The sequence below is a fragment of the Odocoileus virginianus genome, chromosome 20, assembly GCF_023699985.2.
Source record: "Odocoileus virginianus isolate 20LAN1187 ecotype Illinois chromosome 20, Ovbor_1.2, whole genome shotgun sequence".
NCBI lineage: Eukaryota > Metazoa > Chordata > Mammalia > Artiodactyla > Cervidae > Odocoileus > Odocoileus virginianus.
In genome coordinates, this window is record NC_069693.1 from 52276215 (window position 1) to 52299714 (window position 23500).

At 38.6% G+C, this 23500-nt stretch overlaps 1 protein-coding gene and 1 pseudogene across 1 annotated transcript in view; one reads left to right on the forward strand and one right to left on the reverse strand.

Annotated features, from left to right (window-relative positions):
* CDYL2 (chromodomain Y like 2) overlaps window positions 1–23500 on the forward strand; it is a 161031-nt gene that overhangs the window by 8044 nt on the left and 129487 nt on the right. The window lies entirely within an intron of this gene.
* LOC110143921 (EEF1A lysine methyltransferase 2-like) lies at window positions 20873–21563 on the reverse strand (annotated as a pseudogene).

Genomic DNA, 23500 nt, shown 5'->3' on the forward strand with positions numbered 1-23500 from the left:
TCTTTGAGACCCCATGAATCACAGCATGCCAGGCCTCCCTGTCCATCACCAACTCCTGGAGTTCACTCAAACCCATGCTCATCCAGTCGGTGATGCCATCCAGCCATCTCATCCTCTGTCGTCCCCTTCTCCTCCTGCCCCCAATCCCTCCCAGCATCAGGGTCTTTTCCAATGAGTCATTTCTTCACATGAGGTGGCCGAAGTATTGGAGTTTCAGCTTCAGCATCAGTCCTTCCAGTGAACACCCAGGATTTATCTCCTTTAGGATGGACTGGTTGGATCTCCTACCAAAGAGGAAAAGAGGAGAGTGATAAATTAGTAGCTTGGCATTAGACACATACACTACTATATAAAATAGGTAAACAACAGGGTCCTACTGTATAGCGCAGGAGACTATGTACAATATCTTATAATAAACTATAATGGAAAAGAATCTGCAAAAGAATATATCACTTTGCTATATATCAGAAACTAACACAACATTGTAAGTCAACTATACTTCAGTTAAAAAAACATTGTTTGATAGTGAGGAGAGAGTGAATGTGATATCCAGGGTGAAGTGGGAGAATAGATCGGCCTATTCTCCATTCCCCTAGTTCTACACATGCTCTGCTACTTTGGTGGATAACAAAAAATTGTGATACCGACTTTGGTTTATTGGACCCAAGAAGTGATTTTCCATGAACCCTACAAACTCCTCTCCTGCTGAGCGGTGACAGTGGGGTCCAACATCTTCAGTAATTTTAGCTGGAGAAAAAAGGTAGAACATGTTTAATGTAGTCACCCAGAACCTTTCTGAATAAAATTTGGTCAGGGAAAGGATCTTGCTGTATTGAGGACAAGGAGATAAAGTTCTTCATTAATGGGTTTATTGTACCAGCAGTTCTCTGAGAGATCAGCTCACTGGGGTGCTATTGATAAATGAATGTGATAGTGTTTTATGTGTCAGTTATTCAATCAAACACTAAAACAGGTGTTGCTGTGAGGTTATTTTGTAGATGTGATTAAGGTCCATAATCAGTTGACTTTAAATAAGAGAGATTATTCTAGGTAATCTGGGTGAACTTGATATCAGTCTGTTGAAAAAGAAATGCCATCTGTGGATCGCAGCCTCATTCTGGAAGATTTCCAGCTTCCCCTTCCTAATGGTCTGACTTATGGACTTCAGACTTCCCTGGCCAGGGCCACAACCACATAAGCTGTTTTGTTAAATCTTGTAGGATATATCAGTATATCTAGTGGTTCCCCTTCTCTGGCTGAACCCTGATTGATACAGTCAGCATCCCCATCCACACACCACCAATTGGTAACACTGTGAAGCTAGACACGTCTTTCAGTCTTTTTGAACCTCGATGGCTTCTGCTGTAAAATGAGAGCTCTTCTCTTTTTAAAACTCCTCCTCCTGATTGAGTCTTGTTACTTTTTCACATGAACACCTTACTTCTTTGTAGCTGTCATCATCTTGCGTGTGAAGAGAGGCAAGCCTAGCGCTCCAAGAATGCTGCCGTTTTTTGGTCTTCTGTTACACTGGAGCTGCTCCCTGGAGCCATGTTTGGGATGGCAGGTTAGAGGTGGTGCTGGACCCCTGGGCCAGGCCTCAGCTGGGTCTGAAATTCATGCCTGCCTAGAGTCAGCCTCTGCTCTTGTAGTTGAGTGAGTGATGGGGATGGTGACGTAGTTTTTCTTGGTCCTGAGTCACTCCTTCTTGTCCCTTCTTTCAGCAAAATGTCTTTTCTGACATTGCCCAGTGAGGCTGAGTCACTCGGTGGATGCTGCTGCCTCCAAAGTTCCTGTTACTCCAATGAAAGGCCCATCAGTTGACCAAACTTGTAGAAAGCTGTGGCCCATTCCTGGGAAGCCTGGGAGGGCCATCAGTTTGTCATTTTATGTCCTGTTTTCTCTTAATTGTGTGTTTGATAACAGAAAACTGAATTGCAATTTATAATCCTAAATATTTTAATCAATAAAACAGTAAATGTTAAAAAAAATTGTTCTTTCTTTGCTCCAGTCATCCCATCTCTCCCGGAATCCCCCCAGCATTGTTCCGTCACCATGCTGCTTTCTAAATGACTTATAGGAGCATTGGTGTGGAGGCTGGAGGGACACATGTGTGGGACTGGGGCCCCAGGCCACATTCTGCCATACCAGGAATTCCCCTGCCGAGGGGCCTCCACCCTATTCTCAGATTCTTGATCAGGGAATTTTCCTCTTCGATTTTCATTTCCTTGTCTTTGAGTTCAGTGTTCTAAAACTTATATCTCAAGGGCACTTGCTAATAAACTGTGGATCATATATCCTGGATGTGAACTTTATTTAAAAATTGTTACTTTTGTTCAGTTATTCATCAATCAAATATTTATTGTATGTTAACTATGTGCCTAGAACTATGCTAAGTGCTGGGGCTGCAGCCATGAATGTCTTTTAAACTGCTGTTCAGAATGTGATTGTGAAGAAAACTTCACGCCCACATATGGTTGTATACCACATTTTTAACACATTGGAGTGCTTTTAGTATGTTAAAAGGGGCAATCAGGTCAACCCTTTCTGTGAGCAGACCTCAGAATACAGCTTTTCCTGCCGTCTCTGGATGTGTAAGTGAACTTCCAGTAAATGCACTGTTTTAGCATCGTTAGAAGTCTGCAGCATTCTTTAAAAATTTTAGGCCTGTTCATAGCTACTCACATGAAAGTGTACAAGTAAACACACTTTATATAGCACAATGCACCCTAGTCCATTAAATACCACTCAAGGTTCAGGTGGTGTGGTGATGAATGTTCTAGGCCTGGTGTAATAATCAGTGTCTGGCAGTAACTGAATGTCTAACACTTTGTCTCCTTATATTGTATAAAAGGTTCAGTTCGGTTCAGTTCAGTCACTCAGTTGTGTCCAACTCTTTGAGACCCCATGAATTGCAGCATGCCAGGCCTCCCTGTCCATCACCAACTCCCGGAGTTTACTCAAACTCATGCCCATCAAGTCGGTGATGCCATCCAGCCATCTCATCCTCTGTCATCCCCTTCTCCTCCTGCCCCCAATCCCTCCCAGCATCAGGGTCTTTTCCAATGAGTCAACTCCTCACATGAGGTGGCCAAAGTATTGGAGTTTCAGCTTCAGCATCAGTCCTTCCAATGAACACCCAGGACTGATCTCCTTTAGGATTGACTGGTTGGATCTCCTTGCAGTCCAAGGGACTCTCAAGAGTCTTCTCCAACACCATAGTTCAAAAGCATCAATCTTTTGGTGCTCAGCTCTCCTCACAGTCCAACTCTCACATCCATACATGACCACTGGAAAAACCATAGCCTTGACCATATATAAAAGGTAGTGTGGGTGTTTATTTAGCGTTCTGGGTCCTTCTACCCTGGCTTTTATATTTAGGAGAGAGAGTGTGAGCTCTTGTATGTTAAAGATTCAACTATGAAACAGGCATCAGCCTTCAGTTAGAGTGAAGGACACCCTAAAATTGCAAGACAAGCTGATGAAACCAACCAAGCCTTGTTAGCACTCACAGCTACTTTTCATTGCAAATTGGGGGTTGTTTTCTTATGGATAAGCAAACCAGGTGTGGAGATAAATTGCCATGGCTGTTATAGGAAGAGTAACTTCTTCAGACCTTATTTAAAAACCTTGCTCTTAATCACAATAGGCTTTATTGCTCTTACGACATAGCGCAGGGATAAGGAATTGTCTGTAAGTTATAGTTAAACCAGACAGCTCCACTGGGAAGTTATCACATGTATCTGATTTTATGTGTTAGGTTTCCTGGAACCATTCTGGTGGGAGGAGAGGGTTCCATTGCTGAACTCCAGAATTTTCTGCTGGATTCTAAGCTCTATGAGATAACAGGCTGTGTCTATTGTATTTTCCATGAGTGTATTCCCGACTCATGGCACTTTGCTGTACACACTGTAACCTTTCAATAAATATTTGTTGAATGAGTCATTGAAAATGTTCAAAGCCTGTGTTTCTAGGCTACCTTGGGTTTCTCTTGAGTGAGTGTCCTTTATTTTTCCCCTATATGGTATTACTTTTTACCCTTTCTAAGAAGATTCCTTCAGATTGTCCTAGAAATTCAAGTTTCCATTTTGCCTTCCACTGGATCTTGTATAGACTTACTAGGTAACAAAAGTCCCTTATGGTGAATTCAAACATCCAAATCATTGTCCTTCATTATGGGTGACAACTGGATTGAGAGCAGCTATTCTAGGAGAAGAGGGCATCAGAGGATAAGATGGCTGGACAACATCACCAATGCAATGAATATGAACTTGGGCAGACTCTGGGAGATGGTGAGGGACAGGGAGGGCTGGCGTGCTGCAGTCCATGGGGTCACAAAGAGTCGGACATGGCTGAACAATAACGCCAACAACATTCTCTATTAAGTGCTGCATGAGACAGAGCCCCTTACACATCTATACACACAAAGACCACCGTGTGGTTTGCAGCTGCTGTTTTTCTCCACTCAAGCCTAAGTGTCTTGGCCCAGTTTGGTATGCACCATCCATTTTAGGTCGAGCTGCGTAGAACTGGAGAATTGTATCCAGAGGGTTTACTGAAGGATTCCTTTGGGTGCTTGACCTTTAAGGAAGTGAGGCAGGATTGGGTGGTGCAGCAGACATGCAGTGAGTTTCCAACTGAGGTCTCAGTGGATCCCGAGGAAGGCTTGGTAGCTGGAATGACCCTTCAGAAATGTCCCAACTTGAGGCCAGGGGCCCGGACTCCTCATATCCCTGCATCAGCCAGCCATTGCTGGTAGGCTGCCCTTGAGGTGGGGGAGAATTATTCTTGGGCAGGGCAGCTCCCTGTGGTGGAAGGCAGTTCCCTTTGAGGCTCACATATGAGTCCTTAGCAGCATGGATATTCCTGGAATCTGAGAGGATGGGCACATGGACCCGGAAAAGGGGACCTGGGTGGGGTATCACATTATCCACCACATCATCAGCTCTTGCTCTTCACAGATTGGTAGGCTGTCTGCTCTAGGTCCTCCATGATGAGCATCTGTCACCTCACTTGTATTTTAGGTTATTGTTCTTGTTCAGTTGCTAAGTCCCGTCCAACTCTTTGTGACTCCATGGAATGCAGCATGCCAGGCTTCCCTGTCCTTCATTATCTCCTGGAGTTTGCCCAAACTCATGTCCATTGAGTCAGTGATGCCATCCAGCCATCTCATCCTCTGTCCTCACCCTTTAGGTTACTGGTTCCTCGCAGAGACATCGTTTGTCATTTGACAGCTTCTTGGGGGCAGCCCAGGTCTTGAGTACTGACGCACTGGCCATGGGCTGGGATCGTGCTTGTGATTCCTCATCTGTCCATACCACGCACAGCACAGATCCACATGTGGGGAGGTGTTTCAGAAGCTGACATTTCCTTTGGGTCTCCATCCCTTCTACTTGAGATGGTTTCTTCCACTGGCCCTCCCACTCTTAAACTGCCTGTGTGTCCTCATCTTCTGCTGTTTATTCTTTAAACTTTGAGGCTCTGTATAGTTTTAACCTGGAGTTCTTCTCTTCTCTCATTGTGCTACAGTGACCAGAAGGGTGATTTCCGAGTCTCTGACACTTTCTTGTTTATTTTTTTTTCCCCCCTGAGCTCCAGAGCTAGCCATCTAACTCTCTTGGGCTCTTTAAACTCAGAACATTCAAAGCTGAACTTATGTTTAGCATATATGAGACTTGCTTTTCCTTCTGGGCTCCTAGCCTCAATAGTATCTGCATCCACCTGCTCTGTAGCTAGAAATATGTCCTCCTTTGTTTTGCCCAGACCCCATGTATCTGATGAATCTGCATCCTGAATATTTCTTGAACCTGGCCTTTTCTCTCCATACTCACTCTCACCACTTTAATTCAAGAGACAACTCTCACTGTTTCAGTCACCCTGATACCTCTCAGCTGGTATCTCTGAATCTAGTTCAATTTTTTTTTCCCATACTGGACTCACAAAGGTCTTTCTAAAAATCCCCATTTTTCTATGTCTCTCCCAATGAAGTATCTTTAAGTGATGCCCTTGGGTTTTGACCTTTCTCATTTTTTACTAGCTCTCCACTCACAGCACATATTCCATCCAGAGAAATCTGTTCTCAGTTCTTGGACATTCCATGTGCTCTCCTTTAATCACACCCTCCTAAGTGACAGGGCACTCTTCATTATCATCTCTGCCACATCTTTGCTTCCTTAATTCCTGTTCATCCTTTAAGTCTCAGCTGAGACGTCATTCTTGGGAAAACTTCCCCAGCTCATCAAGAGTTTTCTTCGGGCTCCTCTAGAACCCTGTTTGTCTCTCATCACAGCACTCAAAATTAATATGTTGTAATTTATTATCTTATTTTCTAAATCTCCCACTGGGTTGTAAGTTTTGAGAGAGCAGAGATTCCCTCTGACTTGTTGCATCTTTAGCACCTCACACAGTGCAAGATTCAGAAAACACTCTAGTGAAAGAATTAATTTATTTAGGTCTTTCTTTACATGAAAGTTGAAATTGTCTCAGATGTTTGTACAGTCTGTTTTGTAGGAAACTTGAAGGCATTTTTAATCTTTCAGTTTTCCTGAGGGCATATAAGTTTTGAGTCTATTTTCTATGTCTTTATTGGTCAATTAATAATAATTTTGGTTTCTCATAAGTTAACCTCACTGACAGCATTCAACTTTGTGTTATAAGTAAAGTTAATACAGTCTTATATTCAAGGGATTATTTAATCTTGGAGTGGATGGGAGTTTTGAAGTCCTTTGCTCAGTCTTTCACTAACATCTCCAACAAGTGAACAAAAGTGAGGGACTCTTTTACTTTACTGAAGAAGAGAGGAATGCTTGAGATGTCAAAATTGGCTGTTTGCCTTCACTAAGTCTGAGTGTGTCATCCACGAGGCAGAGATGGTATCTTCCTAGACTCTTATGGAGAGTTGCCTTGGAAATCTTGATGTCATTATTGCTTTCTTGCACAAGACTTAGTAAAGGAGGCCAGTGAGGCTCAGCCCAGCCCCAGGTCTTGTTTAATTCTCTTGTTGATGAAGAATGGGGTTAAGATGTGCCTCAGCGACTGACATCACAGGCCTTGACATTATGGTAGGCACTTGACATCTAAACTTTTCCTGGAAATCCAGATGCGATGATGAACTGTTGGAAGTCAGATCAACTCATGGAATCCAAAGCTCCTGTTGCTTTAAAAAGTGAATGGAAAGCATTTTAGTGTCCTGATATTTACATTGCTGTATTTGTTTGTGTTGCCTTAAAACCACGTTCACTTAGAAAAATATGGTACACAGGGTGGTTTGTGAAATAGACTTTGGTAAGCATCTTGTAGTTAAATATTAACAAAGAGGAAGGGACCCACACCATGGCTGCCTTTGGGATGTAAAAACATATGGACTTTCTCCAAATTATAGACCTAATTTTCTTTCCAAAGTGATGTATATTTTAGTTCCATGTAGGATTGTCAAGGGCTCAATGGTAAAGAATCTGCCTGCCAATGCAGAAGACGAGGGTTCAATCCCTGGGTTGGGAAGATCCCCTGGAGAAGAAAGTGGTGGACAGAAGAGCCTGGCAGGCTTCAGTCCATGGGGTTGCAAGAGTCAGACACGACTTAGTGACTAAACAACAACAAAGGATTGTCATAGATTGTTTTCTTGTCTGTTTATCAAACATGGCAGTGATTCCAAATTCTTTGATATCTTGAGACTTTTTTATGTTTTATTACCCTCCACTCTCCCACTCTTCTATGGCTGTGTCTATGGTATTGACTTTTTGGGAAGCTGGTATATTCACTTTTGACTTCATGAACTGATATATATTTTGAAGAAATCTAACCTTTGATCCTGGTTGAAGTACAGAGAGGTTTTAGAATTGTAACTTCCTGTGATTCTTGTATAAAATAGTCTTATTAAAAATAGTAGTAATAGTGTTTAATGAGTGTTACTGTATACCAGACATTGTGTAAATTTTCATATGCATTCTCTCATTTGGTCCTTCCTGGAGCTGACTGTGGCTCAGATATGAACTCCTTATTGCAAAATTCAGGCTTAAATTGAAGAAAATAGGGAAAACCACTAGGCCATTTAGGTATGACCTAAGTCAAATTCCTTATGATTATACAGTGGAGCTGATGAATAGATTCAAGACATTAGATCTAGTAAACAGAATGCCTGAAGAATTATGGATGAAAGTTCATAACATTGTACGGGAGGTGGTGACCAAAACCATCCCAAGGAAAAAGAAATGCAAGAAGGCAAAGTGGTTGTCTGAGGAGGCTTTACACATAGCTGAGGAAGGAAGAGAAGTGAAAGGCAAACGGAGAAAGGGAAAGATATATCCAACTGAATGCAGTTGGGTGTATAAACCAGAGAATAGCAAGGAGCCGAAAGAAGGCTTTCTTAAATGAACAATGCAAAGAAATAGAGGGAGACAATGGAAGGGGGAAGACTAGAGATCTCTTCAAGAAAATGGGAGATATCAAGGGAACATTTCGTGCAAGGATGGACATGATAAAAGACAGAAACAGTAGGACCTGGCAGAAGCAAAAGAGATTAAGAAGAGGTGGCAAGAATACACAGAAGAATTGTGCAAAAAAAGGTCTTAATGTTCCCAGGAACCACAATGGTATGGTCACTCACCTAGAGCCAGACATCCTGGAGTGTGAAGTCAAGTGGGACTTAGGAAGCATTATTACAAACAAAGCTAGTGGAGCTGACACAGTTCCAATTGAGCTATTTAAAATCCTAAGAGATGGTGCCGTTGAAGAGCTGCACTCAATATGTCAGCAAGTTTGGACAGTGGCCACAAGACTGGAAAAAGTCAGTTTTCATTCCAAACCCAAAGAAGGGTAATGCCAGTGAATGTTCACTCTACTGTATAATTGCACTCATTTAATATGCCAGCAAGGTTATGCTCACAATCCTTCAAGCTAGGCTTCAGCAGTACATGAACTGAGAACTTTCAGATGTATATCTCGATTTCAAAGAGGTAATGGAACCAGAGATAAAAATGCTAACATTCACTGGATCATGGAGAAAGCAAGGGAATTCCAGAAAAACATCTACTTCTGCTTCATTGACTATGTTAAAGCCTTTGATTGTGTGGATCACAACAAACTGGAAAATTTTTAAGAAATGGGAATACCAGACTACCTTACCTGTATGCAGGTCAAGAAGTGATAGTTAGAACTGGATGTAGAACAACAGATGGTTCCAAATTGGGAAAGGAGTATGTCAAGGCTGTATATTGTCACCCTGCTTTTTTAACATATGGAAAGTACATCATGCTAAATGCCAAGCTGGGTGAATCACAAGCTGGAATCAAGATTGCCAGGAGAAATATCAACAACCTCAGGTACAGATGTCTCTAATGGCAGAAAGTGAAGAGGAACTAAAGAGCCTCTTGATGAGGGTGAAGGAGGAGAGTGAAAAAACTGACTTGAAATGTAACACTCAAAAAACTAAGATCTTGGCATCTGGTCCCATCACTTCATGGCAAATAGAAAGGGAAAAAGTGGAAGCAGTAACAAATTTTATGTTCTTGGGCTCCAAAATCACTGTGGACAGTGATTGTAGCCATGAAATTAAAAAAAAAACAACAAACATTTACTCCTTGGCAGGAAATGTATGAACAAACCTAGGCAGTGTATTAAAAAGCAGAGACATCACTTTGCTGACAAAGGTCCGAATAGCCAAAGCTATGGTTTTTCCAGTAGTTTGGATGTGAGAGTTGGACCATGAAGAAGACTGAGTGCTGAAGAATTGAAGGTTTTGAATTGTAGCACTAGAGAAGAGTCTCAAGAGTCCCTTGGACAGCAGGAGTTCAAACCAGTCCTAAAGGAAATCAACCCTGAATATCCATTGGAAGGACTGCTGCTGAAGCTGAAGCTTCAGTACTTTGGCTGTGTGTTGCGAAGAGCTGACTCACTGGAAAAAATCTTGATTCTAGGAAAGATTGAGGGCAGGAGGAGAAGGGGGCAACAGAGGATGAGATGAGTAGATAGCATCACCAACTTAATGAACATGAATTTGAGCAAACTCCAGGAGGTAGTGGAGGACAGAGGAGCCTGGCATGCTGCAGTCCATGGGGTCACCAAGAGTCGGACACGACTTAGCGACTGAACATTAGCAATGGGATTCATACTAGTATTATCCCCACTTTATGATTCAGAAGCTGAGGCTCATCAGCTACCAAATGGTTAAAACCAAGATTCAATGAGGTCATCTGAGGCATTCATCTCTTTGATAAATGATAAAATGCCTGCAGTATTCCTTCTCGCCTCCTTCCTTTTGTTCCTCAGCGGTGTTCTGCTGTAGCACTCTCTTTAAACAGAATCCCAGATGGGATAGGTCAGTAGATGCTGCACCAAAACCGGGAAAAGGAACAAGAAAACCTTTCTGCTTCTTCATGCTTATAGCATGAAAACATGGTTGTGTGTGTTGTACTGTTCAAGACGGGGATGATACCGGCAAGCTCCTGTGTTGGTCTGTGAAGGAGTCCTGAGAAGTGAGTTAATCGGGAAGGGAAATCTTCCTTTTGAGTTTGAGTAGATGTTTTTCAACACTGTTTTAAGTCCTGCTGCTTCACAAATTGTGATGCCTCTGCTCACCTAGTAATTATGATGGAGGGGCCGTTTTCAGTGGCCTTCAGCTGGGTGGCCTCTACTCAGCTTTAGCATCGAGGAGAAGACTGGTTTTGAGGGCAGTTGGTAACATTTTTTGGTCAGTGTCCTTTCTTTCAGCATATTTATGAGCCTCAGTGCATTTTTCCATGTTCTTTTTCCTTTGTTGTTTCGGTTTTATTTCTCTTGGCGTGGTGTTTGCACCCCGTCATGATTGGAATTGGCAGGATGCTGTGTTTGAAACTCTCACTTTACTGCCCCGTTCTGTACTTAGAGTTTTGGTGCCTGGTGGGCAGTGCTGCCTTGATTGTATGTATGGATCTGTGCTCCAGAGAGGCAGGCTTCTCATAGGTGAGGCACATAACCCCAGATTCTAGCAGATGGGTCCGCACACTTGGCTCAGAAAAGAATTAACAGCATATACTTCAAAAATTGTTATTTTTTATTGAAGTATAGTTGACTTATACTGTTGTGTTAGTTTCAAGCATACAGTAGAGAGATTCATGTGTATATAATTATATATGTATGTATATATATAATTTTTTCAGATTATTTTTTCTTATAGGTTATTACAAAATGTATTTATCCTGCCCTCCCCTTCCCCCTTTGGTAATCATACTTTGTTTTCCACATGTTTCTAATCTTAATTAAAATTAAGAAAATATGTACAATAAGTTGAGGCTTTATATCAATACTTTGAATACAAAGAATCAGGAAGAGAGATGTGGTACAGTTTTTTCACCATCTGTGTGACAAGCTGTAAGGTTCTGACAGTCATTTATCCATGTACTTTTCTATGAGAAAACTCAGTTTGAGTAGATAGGAAAACTGAGATATGAGATGATACACACACATATACAAACACATGATTTGTATCTTTCCTAAGAGTTTTACATGGGGTTGTCCAGATGGCTTCACATGTCTGTTGACTTTAGTGAAGAGTCTTAGGGAATTCCTGGCAGTCCAGTGGTTAGGACTTCCACTGGAGGAGCCCAGGTTCGATCCCTGGTTGGGGAAGTAAGGTCCCATATACCCAGCAGTCCAGCCATAAAAAATAAAACAAAGAGTCTTAGAGGCTGGGGTGTCTTACCTGTTACCTAATCTGATTCCTCAACCAGCATATACACCGTTCATATATGATCACCCCGTTTCTTCTAGGAAACTTTCGAAGGAAAGAAGCACGCTGTCTTAAAGGGCAGCCTCTTCCGTTTTGGCATTGTGTGCTAACTGCTGGAAAAGGCCTTGTTATAGTGAGCCAAAGTCTCCCTTCTTGTGCAGCTCCTACCCGTTGGTATTCAGTCACCAGGAAGCTTTCAGTTTCATTTCCAAGGTAGCCCTATTTCCTTGGATGCCCTCCTGGCATCCTAGTGCAAGCCACCCCTCACTCAGTAGCCTCTTAACTGGACTCCCAACATTTCCGCTTTGCCACTCTCTGTCCACACTTTGTTCCCAACGTCTTCAGTTGCTCTTGGACAGAAGTTTGAACTACTCCACGGGATCTGGACCTGCCTGCCTTTCCAGGCTCAGCTGAGACACCTCTCCCGTTTGCTCTCTGGGTACTGCACTCGCGGCCTCTTTGCAGGCATCTGAACGTCTTTTGCCTCAGGACCTTTGCACATGCTGTGGCTTGTGCCCCGGGAGCCCCTGATCCTGCCCCGTCTCCTTTTCCGCCCCTTGCAGTTCTAAAGTCAGTTCACCAGAAACGCCTTCTCTGACCCTCAGACCCGGGTAGACCTCCCTGTTAGGTATTCTCTGCGCAACCTGTGGTTCTCTTCCACAGTGCTGGTCGTTGGAATCAGTCTTTATTTTTGTACTTATTTCTGTAAGGACTGTCTTCTTGGAGGCAGGGTCGCATCTGGTTCAGTGATGTATCTCCAGCACCCAGAGCGTGAGAGGAGCTTGTGGAAGTCTCCCAAGTATTCCAGAAAGGTCTAGGCTACTGGAAGTTAGGGCTGTTTTCTCCTCCAGAGTGAGCACCTCTGTCTTTTCTTCCTGCTCTTTTTATTTTCTAAGATTGTATTTTGCTGTTGTTGTCATCAACCATTTTTAAAGAAAAAATTTCAAAATAATGTAAATGAAAATACTAAGTCACAGAACTTCTGTGCAGTGGGTGAACTGGTACTTAGAGGGACAAATTTATAACCTTAAAAACAAAAGAGAATGAACTCAGCATTCATCTCAAAAAGTTTAAAAAAGACAGCAAAATGAATGAAAGGAAGTCAAAAGAAGGGATTAAGTGTAAATAAAGACAAAAATTTAATAAATTAGAAAAGAGAAAAATAGTAGAAAAAGTGTACTGAAGGTTGTACTAGCTTTTTTTGGATGTAAAAGTTATATATATACACATATACACACACACATATAACTAATTTTTAATTGTGGTAAAATATACATAGTTGACGCTTGAATGATGCTAGGGTCAGAGGCACAGAGCCTCCATGCAGTTGAAAATCCGTATGTAATTTAAAGTTGGCCCTCTGTCTCCTGGCTCCTCTCCCTGCATGTTGTAATTGCTCATCTATGGGTTCAAGCAACCTTAGATTGTGGAGTACTGTAGTATTTGCTGGGCTCCCCTGGTGGCTCAGATGGTGAAGAATCTGCCTGCAGTGAGGGGACCTGGGTTCGAGCCGTTGAAGAAAATCTGTGTATAAGTAGACATGTGCAGTTTAAACCTATGTTCAATAATCACCTGTAAAATTTGCCATTTTAATGATTTTTAAGTGTACATTGGCTTTTAGCATTTTCACATTGTTGTGCACCTGTCACCACTGTCTTATTCCAGAACGTATTTTTTTTTTTTAATTACCCAAAGAGGAAGCCCTTTACCCATTAAGTAGTCATTCCCTGTTTCCCCAGTCAGTGGCAACTTAATAATCTGTTGTCTTTATGGATTTGCCTGTTTTGGATATTTCACATAAATGGAATTGAATAGTACATGGCCTTTGCTATCTTGAGTTTTTCTGTTTCTTCCTGTAGTGTTTTCCAGGTTCATTCCTTTTTTTTTTTTTATGGCTGAATAACATTCTGTAGTATTTTCATATATACTGTGTTGTGTTTACTCATTCATCTGTTTATGGACACCTTCTGTCTTTTGGCTATTGTGAATAATGCTGCTATGAGCTTGGCTTACAAGTACCTTGAGTTCTTTTTTCAGTCCTTCTGGGTGTATACTCAAGAGTGGAATTGCTGGGTTAGGCTATAATTCTTTGTTTAACTTCTTGAGAAACTGCCAAACTATTGTCCACTTTATATATATTTATATTTTATATTTTATACACCACTTTATATTCTCACCAGCAGTGTATTGAGGGTTAAAGTTTCTCTGCATCTTTACTTATCCTTGTTACTTTACTTTAAAAAAATGTAGCCATCTTTGTAGTTAAGAAATATTATCTCACTGTGGTTTGGATTTGTATATCCTTAAATGACTAATGATGTTGAACATCTTTTTGTGTGCCTAGTGGCGTTTATTTATCTTCTTTGGAGAGCTATCTACTTAAGTCCTTTGCCCATTTTTGAATTGGATTGTTTGTCTTTTTGTTGGTTGAGTGGTAGGAGTTCTTTTAAATTCTGATTATCAAAACCTTACCAGATATATAATTTGAAAATATTTTCTCGCTTTGAGTTGTCTTTCACTCTCTTGTCAGTGTCCTTTGATGCACAAAAGTTATAATTTTAATGAAGTATCTATTTCGCCTTTGGTTGCCTGTGGTTTTGGTCTCATATTTGGGGTAGAACTGCAGTACTGTGTTGAAAAGAAGTGGAGAAAGTGGGCATTGTTGTCTTATTCCTAATCTTTGCAGACTAGGTTTCAGTGTTTCACCACTGAATCTGACTTTGGCTGTGGATTTTTCATGAATATTCTTTACCATGTTGAGAAAATTTCCTGATCCTGGTTTTCTGACATTTTTATTATGGAAGGGTGTGGGATATTGTCAGTGCCTTTTCTCTGTCAGTTAAGATGATCATGTAGTTTTTTTCATTCTGTTAATGTAGTACACTTATTGATTTTTATATGTCGAATCACCCTTGCATTACGGGGATAAACCCACTGATCACGATGTGTGATCTTTTTAATGTTTCTGGATTTGGTTTGCTAGTATTTTTATGCTCCGCTTACAATGACAAAATATTGGCTATATTTCCTGTGCTGTACAATATACCTTGTAGCTTATTTATTTCCTGTACAGTAGTTTGTACCACTTAATCACTACTGCTACCTTGCCTCTACCTTTTTTCCTCACTGCCAACCACTAGTTTGTTCTGTATATCTGTGGGTCTGTTTCTTATTCAGTATAGTCACTAGTTTGTTTTATTTTTTAGATACTATAATATCATACAGTATCTGTCTTTATCTGATTTATTCCACTAAGGGTAATGGATTCCAAGTTCATCCATATTGTTGCAAACAGCAAAATAAAAATTTTAGTGTTTTAAATAGTGATATAACTAAACTTTCTTTAGAAATCTTTGTATATGTTGGTGATGTTTCCTCAAGATAAATTTCTAGATATGAAAGTTCAATGAATATACCTTTTATAAAGACTGTTGCTAATGCTGTCAGATTGCTCTCCAGAAAGGATGTGCTTGCCATCCAGAAAAGATACTTCCATCTGTAACTAGCTTGTTTATTTATTTCACTGGGCTCTCAGCACTACTTGTATAGCTGTTAAAAAATGCAAGCTGTTTACTGAGGTGTTTTCAATTTCTTATTATATATAAAGATTAAAAAAAAAACTATTAATGACCTTAATCCTTGTCTAGATGAATCACAAGCTGGAATCAAGATTGCCAGGAGAAATATCAACAACCTCAGATATGCAAATGATTCCACTCTAATGGCAGAAAGGAAAGAGAATATAAAGAGCCTCTTGATGAGGGTGAAAGAGGAGAGTGAAAAAGCTGGCTTGAAACTCAACATTAAAAAAATTAAGATCATGGCATCAGGTCCCATCACTTCATGGCAAATAGATGGGTAAAAAGTGGAAACAGTGACAGACTTTGTTTTCTTGGGCTCCAAAATCACTGCAGATGGTGACTGTAGCCAGGAAATTAAAAGACACTTGCTCCTTGGAAGGAATGCTATGACAAACCTAGACAGCATATTAAAAAGCAGAGACAAAAAAAAAAAAACATAAAAAAAAATAAAAAAAAAAATAAAAAGCAGAGACATCACGTTGCTGACAAAGATCCAAATAGTCAAAGCTATGGTTTTTCCCGTAGTCACATATGGATGTGAGAGTTGGACCGTAAAGAAGGCTGAGTGCCAAAGAATTCATCCTTTTGAACTGTGGTGTTGGAGAAGACTCTTGAGAGTCCCTTGGATAGCAAGGAGATCAAACCAGTCATTCCTAAAGGAAATCAACCCTGAATATCACTGTAAGGACTGAAGCTGAAGCTGAAGCTCCAGTACTTTGGCCACCTGATGCAAAGAGCTGACTCATTGGAAAAGACCCTGATACTGGGAAAGATTGAGAGTAGGAGCAGGGGGCAACAGAGGATGAGATGGTTGGATAGCATCACTGACTCAGTGGATGTGAATCTGAGCAAACCCCAGGAGATAGTGAAGGACAGGGAAGCCTGGCGTGCTGCAGTCCGTGGGGTCTCGAAGAGTCAGATACAACTGAGCATCTGAACTGAACATATTTGTGATTCCTTCTCATCTCTCTATTCTTTCTGCTTCCCTCCTTTTCTTCCTACTTTCCTTCCTTGGAGTAGGGAGAAAGCCTTCCTTGTGCTGAAGTTTATAACTATTGATCTTTAGTCTCTTCTGTCCCTTTTATGGAAAAATTTATGCACATTTACATGCACATTTAATATAGCTATAATTTATTTTGCTGTACAGTATGAAGTAGGGATATGGTCACTGGCACTGTTAATCTATTGTTTTAACACTATTTATTGAATAATTCATTATTTTCCCTCTGATTTGAAATTTCAGATTTACCATTGCTGAAATTATTACATATAGTGACATGAGTTTGTTTACAAGCATTCTACTCTCTTCTGCAGTTTTAGTTATTGTTCAGTCAGTTCAGTTGCTCAGTCGTGTCCGACTCTTTGCGACCCCGTGAACTGCAGCACGCCAGGCCTCCCTGTCCATCACCAACTCACGGAGTTCACCTAAACCTATGTCCATTGAGTCGGTGATGCCATCCAGCCATCTCATCCTCTGTCGTCCCCTTCTCCTCCTGCCCTCAGTCTTTCCCAGCATCAGGGCCTTTTCAGATGAGTCAGCTCTTCACATCAGGTGGCCAAAGTATTGGAGTTTCAGGTTCAGCATCAGTCCTTCCAATCAATATTCAGGACTGATCTCCTTTAAGATGGACTGGTTGGATCTCCTTGCAGTCCAAGGGACTCTCAAGAGTGTCCATAATTTATCATTAGTTATTGTACTTTTAGAAAACATATTATTGTTTGATAACTTGAGTTTACCTTCCTAATTCTTTCCTCAAAATGTTTTTGATTATTTCTATTGATGAAGTTCCAAAATAAAATCCATATGAGATTCTTCTTTTAATTGCACTTTTTACAAATCACTTTGTGGAAAATTGGCATCTTTGTGATTTTGAGTCTTCTCATTCAAGAACATGTTTCTCTACATTTATTAAAACTTCCTTTCATGTGTGTTAGTAAAGTTACCTAGCTTTCCTGATACAGATTCTGAGTTTGTTACTGGGCAGTTTAAATTTTTGTTTCTTTTGTAAATAGGGTTTTATTTATAATTTATTACTGTTTATATGTTAGAAGAATAATTTTTGATATTTGTTTTTAATGCTTCACCTTCTGAATTCTTATCAAATATATTTCGCTCAGTTCTTTCTGGAATTTTAGGTGGTCACATCATCCTCAAATTGTATTATCTTGCCTGTCCTTTCTCTTAGTTATACACATATATTTTTCTACTCTTATTTTATTTGCCACGATTTTCAGAAAGCACTCACTGATAGCAAGACAGCCAGGAGTCATGTCTTGTCATGTCTTACTTCTGATTTCATCATTAATTAAGGCAGGGCTATTGGTAAAAGGTAGATGATTTTCCCTGTTAATTATAGTTCCTGTATCTGTAGTTTTCCTTTTTGTTTTTAATAAGGAATGCTGTTGTATTTTATTAGGTACTTCTTTGAGAGTTCCTGAGATGATCATATAATCTTTCTCCTTATTATAAACTTGGGCATAATTTAGTAACTGATTTCTTAAGACTAAATTATATTGTGAAATAAGCACACTTGGTAATGATGAATTTTTATTTTAATATTCTACTAGGTTCAGCCAGCTGCTCTGTGTGTTTAGAATTTTTGTATTGATATTCATAAATATTGTTGGTCTTCAGTTTTCTTCTGTACTAATTTAGTAAAAATTTTAATGTCAGAATAGTGTTGATTTCATGAAAGTAATCGATTAACCTTTTATTTTCCCCCCTGTTTTTAGGAAAAGTTTGTGCAACATGTCAGTTAAGCTTTCTCTTGAATGTTTTTTGAAAGAAGTTGGTTGTGATATTTTCTGCATCTAGAATATTTTTTGAGATACTTTTGATAGCATTTCTAACGAATGTTGATTTTTTCATGTTTTATCTTCTGAAGTAATTATTTGTAATTTATATGTAGTAAGAACAACATTCCTATTATGCCTGTTTTAAAATTTATTTGAAGACGTACAAATAGTTTCCTTCTATATTTTCAAAATATCTCTTTTCTGTATTTGATGATGCTCTTCTTGTCTTCCGTAAATTGGTAGCTTTGTGATTTCCCTCTTTTACCTGTTTTTCAGGTTGCTAGCAGTTTGTCTCTTATATTGTTTTTTTTTTCGTAAAATCAGTTCTTAGCTTTATTTTCCCATTTCACTGTTTTCTTCTCTGTATTAATAAGTTCCTGGTTTATCATTATTCATTTCTTTATTGGTGCACTTTTTACTTCATCTATTTACTATTTAACTTTAAATTATGAAATATGAAATGCAAAAATGTACATTTAATAGTAACAATAATAAGTGCACTCACCACATAATTTAAACTGAGCACCTGTGTCAGTCTAAGCCTAGCCATCCCTCTTTCCAAGAGGTTACTGTTCTGAATTTCTGGTTAATCATTTCCTTCACTTTCTGTATAATTTCACTTATGGGTTCCTAAAGTTCATGTTGCTTGATTTTTCTTGGGTTTGAAATTTAAAGAAATGGAATTGAATTGTATGAATTCTTCTTCAATCTTGCCTTGTGCTCAGTATTACGCTTTTGAGATTTATCCATGTTAATGTATACTGGAATATACTATTTTTACTGGAGTATACTATTTCTTTGTAAGAGTATAGTATTTACATATATAAATATACAAAATGTTGAAATTACAGTATGTGATTACAAATAATAGGATTTGCTAATTATGGAATTTATTAATCTGTTCTATTGTGGGTAGACATTTGGAATTATTTCAGTTTATTTTATTTTCATGCTTTGCTATTACAAACAGTGTAGCTATGAATATTTTTGTGCCTATCTACTGGTACATCCATGCCAAGGACTATCCACGTTAAATACTTAGATGTGGAATTCCTGTGTTGTTGTATACTCATATATTCAACTTCACTAGATCATACCAATTTACTCAATTTATTTCCAAAATATTTATAGCTCTTTAGGCTTAATTTACTCTTAATTTTCCAGTTACTTGAGCTGAATACTTATTTCACATTTGATATTTGAAAATAAAGAGGAAAAAACTTATTGTTTCAGAGCATGGTTTATCTACAGTTTTATTATGGAGCCTTCTAATTTAAATAAAAAATTTTATTTTAAAATAATTAAGTTAATATTATTATTATTTTTTTTTCCATTTATTTTTATTAGTTGGAGGCTAATTACTTTACAGCATTGCAGTGGTTTTTGTCATACATTGAATTAGCCATGGATTTAAATGTATTCCCCATCCCGGTCCCCCCTCCCACCTCCCTCTCCACCCCATCCCTCTGGGTCCTCCCAGTGCACCAGGCCTGAGCACTTGTCTCATGCATCCAACCTGGGCTGGTGATCTGTTTCACCCTAGATATACATGTTTCGATGCTGTTCTCTTGAAACATCCCACCCCCGGGATCTCCCATAGAGTCCACAAGTCTGTTCTATACATCTGAGTCTCTTTTTCTTTTTTTGCATATAGGGTTATCGTTACCATCTTTCTAAATTCCATATATATGTGTTAGTATACTGTAATGGTCTTTATCTTTCTGGCTTACTTCGCTCTGTATAATGGGCTCCAGATTCCCCCATCTCATTAGAACTGATAATATTATTTTTATTATTTTTAAAATTGTTTCTAACTTCAAGTTTTTATGCACTGTGGCCAGAGATCAAAGTGTATATTTAGCTCTTTTTTGCAGTGTTACTGAATTTTTTGTGATTTAATGCGTGATCAATATTTTATTATTTGAAGACTGAATCATCTCTAGAGAACACAGAATGTAGTATCTATATTATATGAGTAAATATATATTGACAATTAGGATATATACCTATTAAATAAAGTTGACTAATTATATCAAGTAAATTCCTTAGATCCTTACTGTTTTTTTCATAAAGTGAGAGCTAGTTTGAAGTCTCAGAGTCTTCTTGTAGATATATTGGATAGATTTCCATGTCAGTATGTACAGATAATATTTATTATGAATATTAGTATATTTGAAATTATTTATGAAATCATGTTATATTTTGTTTATCATGCTTCCTTTTGATCAACTGATACATTTATCTGATTTTGTTTAATTATATACATAAGGGCTGGGGGATTTTCTCAGGTATTAAATCATTTATTTTTAAATCCTCTTTCAAATCCTCATACTTACTGTGTTTTGTGATAGTCTAATCAAACATTAAGAAAGTCTTCTGGCTTATTATTCTGACCCTGGAATAACTTGGTCAAATCTTCATAAATAGCTATATTCAATTCACCTTTATCAAGGCACAAAACTGAAGAATACATCCTTTCTGTAAATTCATTTACTGCTTTAAAGTTTTAACTGTTCAACAGTTACAGGATTTTTTTTTAAATCAGAAAGAAAAATGTTTGCATCTCAAATACAGAAGAAAATTTTAAATCATTCTTGATTGATCTCTAAAACCCAACTGCTTACATGCTCGTGATTTTCTTTTCTTTTCTGTTTTTACCAGCCTGTTATATCTACTCAACATGTGCATCTTGTGTACTTGCTAAATGTTTATTTGCACTTGCGTTTTCTGTGTCAGGTTTACTTTGATGTAGAGCTTCTTAAAAAAACTAACTGAATCTGTCCAGTGAAAAGTCTCATGTATTTTGGAAAACCAATGCTGCTACACTGTCTCCAGATCCACCTCCAGAGCTGAATTTGGGTGTTGGCAGCTCTTGGAAAAGTTCAAATCCTTTACTGAATTCATTCATTCTTCTTTGGTCCAATCACATAGGGTTATTAGAAAAAAGCCTTTCACTTTCAACATCCTGGAGAGAGATTTCACATACTGCTTCCTCTTCTCAATTGCGTTGTCAGGATTAAAGCTTATGGCATCAGAAGTTCCTTTATCAATACAAATATAAAATCCAGACAGCTTTATGGAAGGATTCAAGAAGTATTCTCCCTTCAACTTAATGTTAGATAAACCTTCTTTCTCTGTAATACTTGCAGAAAGCTGTACTGCATAAGGAGAGTAATCAATTCCAATAATATCAGAGAAACCAAATTTTGCCAAGTTGAACCAGGAAAACACCATTTCCAGCTCCAATATCAAGCACTGAAGCATCCAGTGGAATCTTGTGTTTCTGCATCCACCTTATTAGTTGAGTCATGCTCACCTCTCCACACCAGATTTCTCCTGTATCTCCATATTCTTGGAAAGTTTTCAGTTCTCTGTCATAGACATCTCATAGCATCGCAGTGCTCTGGAGTTCCCAGCGCAGATCCGGCGAAGCCACACCCTCCAGGACTGCCCCCTGGGACCACGCCTTGGTGCCATGCGGCCATCTCCTTCATCTGCTCCCGTTTATCCTGCGTTCTTGTTTTCCTTTTCTTGGGATTGATTATTTTATTTTGTGACTTTTTTTTCCCCCTGGAAGTTACATATATGCTTCTTTTTTTTTTGTAATGGGTTGTCCTTAACTTCTTAATAGAATATTTGAAACTATTCTTTCTGCTAATGCCTCGAATTAAGCAATTGTTAGAGCTTCTCTCTTGAACATGGGAAACAACTTAGCTGCTCTTTATTTTCTCTCTCCTGGCCACCTCTCCTGTTTTTTAATTATTTAAATTTTATGTACAGACTTTTGTTACGGTTGTATTTATACTAAACCTACTTTGTTAGGCCTTGAATTTTAACATTTCTTTCCCAAAGTGTAATGAATTGTCAGCAGTTATTTAGATTTAAATGTAAATTTACTTACGCCATAATTTGTTGCACTTTTATATATTCCACAATTTTCTTGGACTGTGTTCTGTGATGCTGGAGTATATCCTCAAGTAGCTCATTCAGATAAGGACTATACTTAGAAAACTGACTCCTTGATATGTTATAATTTTCTAATTTATTAAAGTATTTTTTATTGAAATCTTTCTTTTTTGATCACTTGATACAGTTTTATAAATTTCTTTACAAATTTCTTAATGTTAACCCTCCAAATTTTGGAATAAGTCCTTGCTGATGATATAAATATAAATATATATTTTTCCTATAAATTCAACCAGCTGCTGTGCCTCTTATTCTTCCTATTGTGGCCCCTGCCTATCTAACAACTGACTCTTACCTTTATTTTTTTTGTGCTTTGTCCATTCTGGCCTTCCTACTGACTTTGTACCATATTTCATTTTATGAGCTATTCAAAATATTCTTCTGTTTTTTTGCTTGGAATGCTGTCCTGCTATTAATTCATATTCATTTTCTGACTCTTTTTTTTCAGTGTTTCTTTCTATAAAAAGTCTTCCTTGACATCTAATGTAGTGTAAGTTTCCTGGTTTTATATTTGGTTTGTTGTTTAGTTGCTAAGTTGTGTCCGATGCTCCTCTGTCTGTGGAATTTTCCAGGTAAGAATACTGAAATAGGTTGTCGTTTCCTTCTCCAGGGGATCTTTCTGACCTGGGGATCAAACTCATGTCTCTTGCGTTGGGAGGCGGATTCTTTACCATTGAGCCACCAGGGAAGCCTTTATGTTCTATTATTTTAATTTTTTCATTAGAATCTCGGGGTTCCAGTATGAATTCCCAGTAGGTCCAACCTTTGTGATCCTCTCAACTGACTCTTCTGGGTTAGGAAATATCCTCCCGTGGCTCCTATGGTAGATTTATTTCTTGACTTTCCGTTACTCCCCAATTCTTGTCTGGGTAATTGGTCAATACCTTTTCAGTTCTCTTGTTCCTCTATTTTTTCTTTGTCAAAAAGGAAACAGAATTTTTAGTGGTGTCTAGTGTGTAAAGCTTTCCCCTAGTTTTTGTTGGAATAATTAAGGAATTTATATTTGTTTTTGTAGGTTTTTAAATATTGTGTCCTATTTAAGGAAAGATTAATAGCTTTTATATAGTTGATTGTTAAAAATTAGAGATAAAATCTACATTTTGCTTTTATCTTTTATACTTTGTCATGAATTATTTGATAGCACATCTGCCTCATTTATAAATTTATCATTTTGATACACTTTTTGGTCAGTGGTGTACTTCTTTTTGTTTTTGCTCAGGAAGAACATATGTATGGGTGGTACACTTTCTGGTCTCTTGTATATCTGAACATGGAAAATGTGTTTTTTTTTTAATTCTGTCTGCATGAAAGATAGCTTGACTGGTTGTGAAGATTTTATTGCGCACTTTTTTTTGAAAATCATGGTGCAGAGGAGAAGTCTGATGCTAAGATGATTAAAAACTTACTAACTTTTGTTTCTGGTTCTTATAAGATTTGTTCTTTATCTTTTAAATGA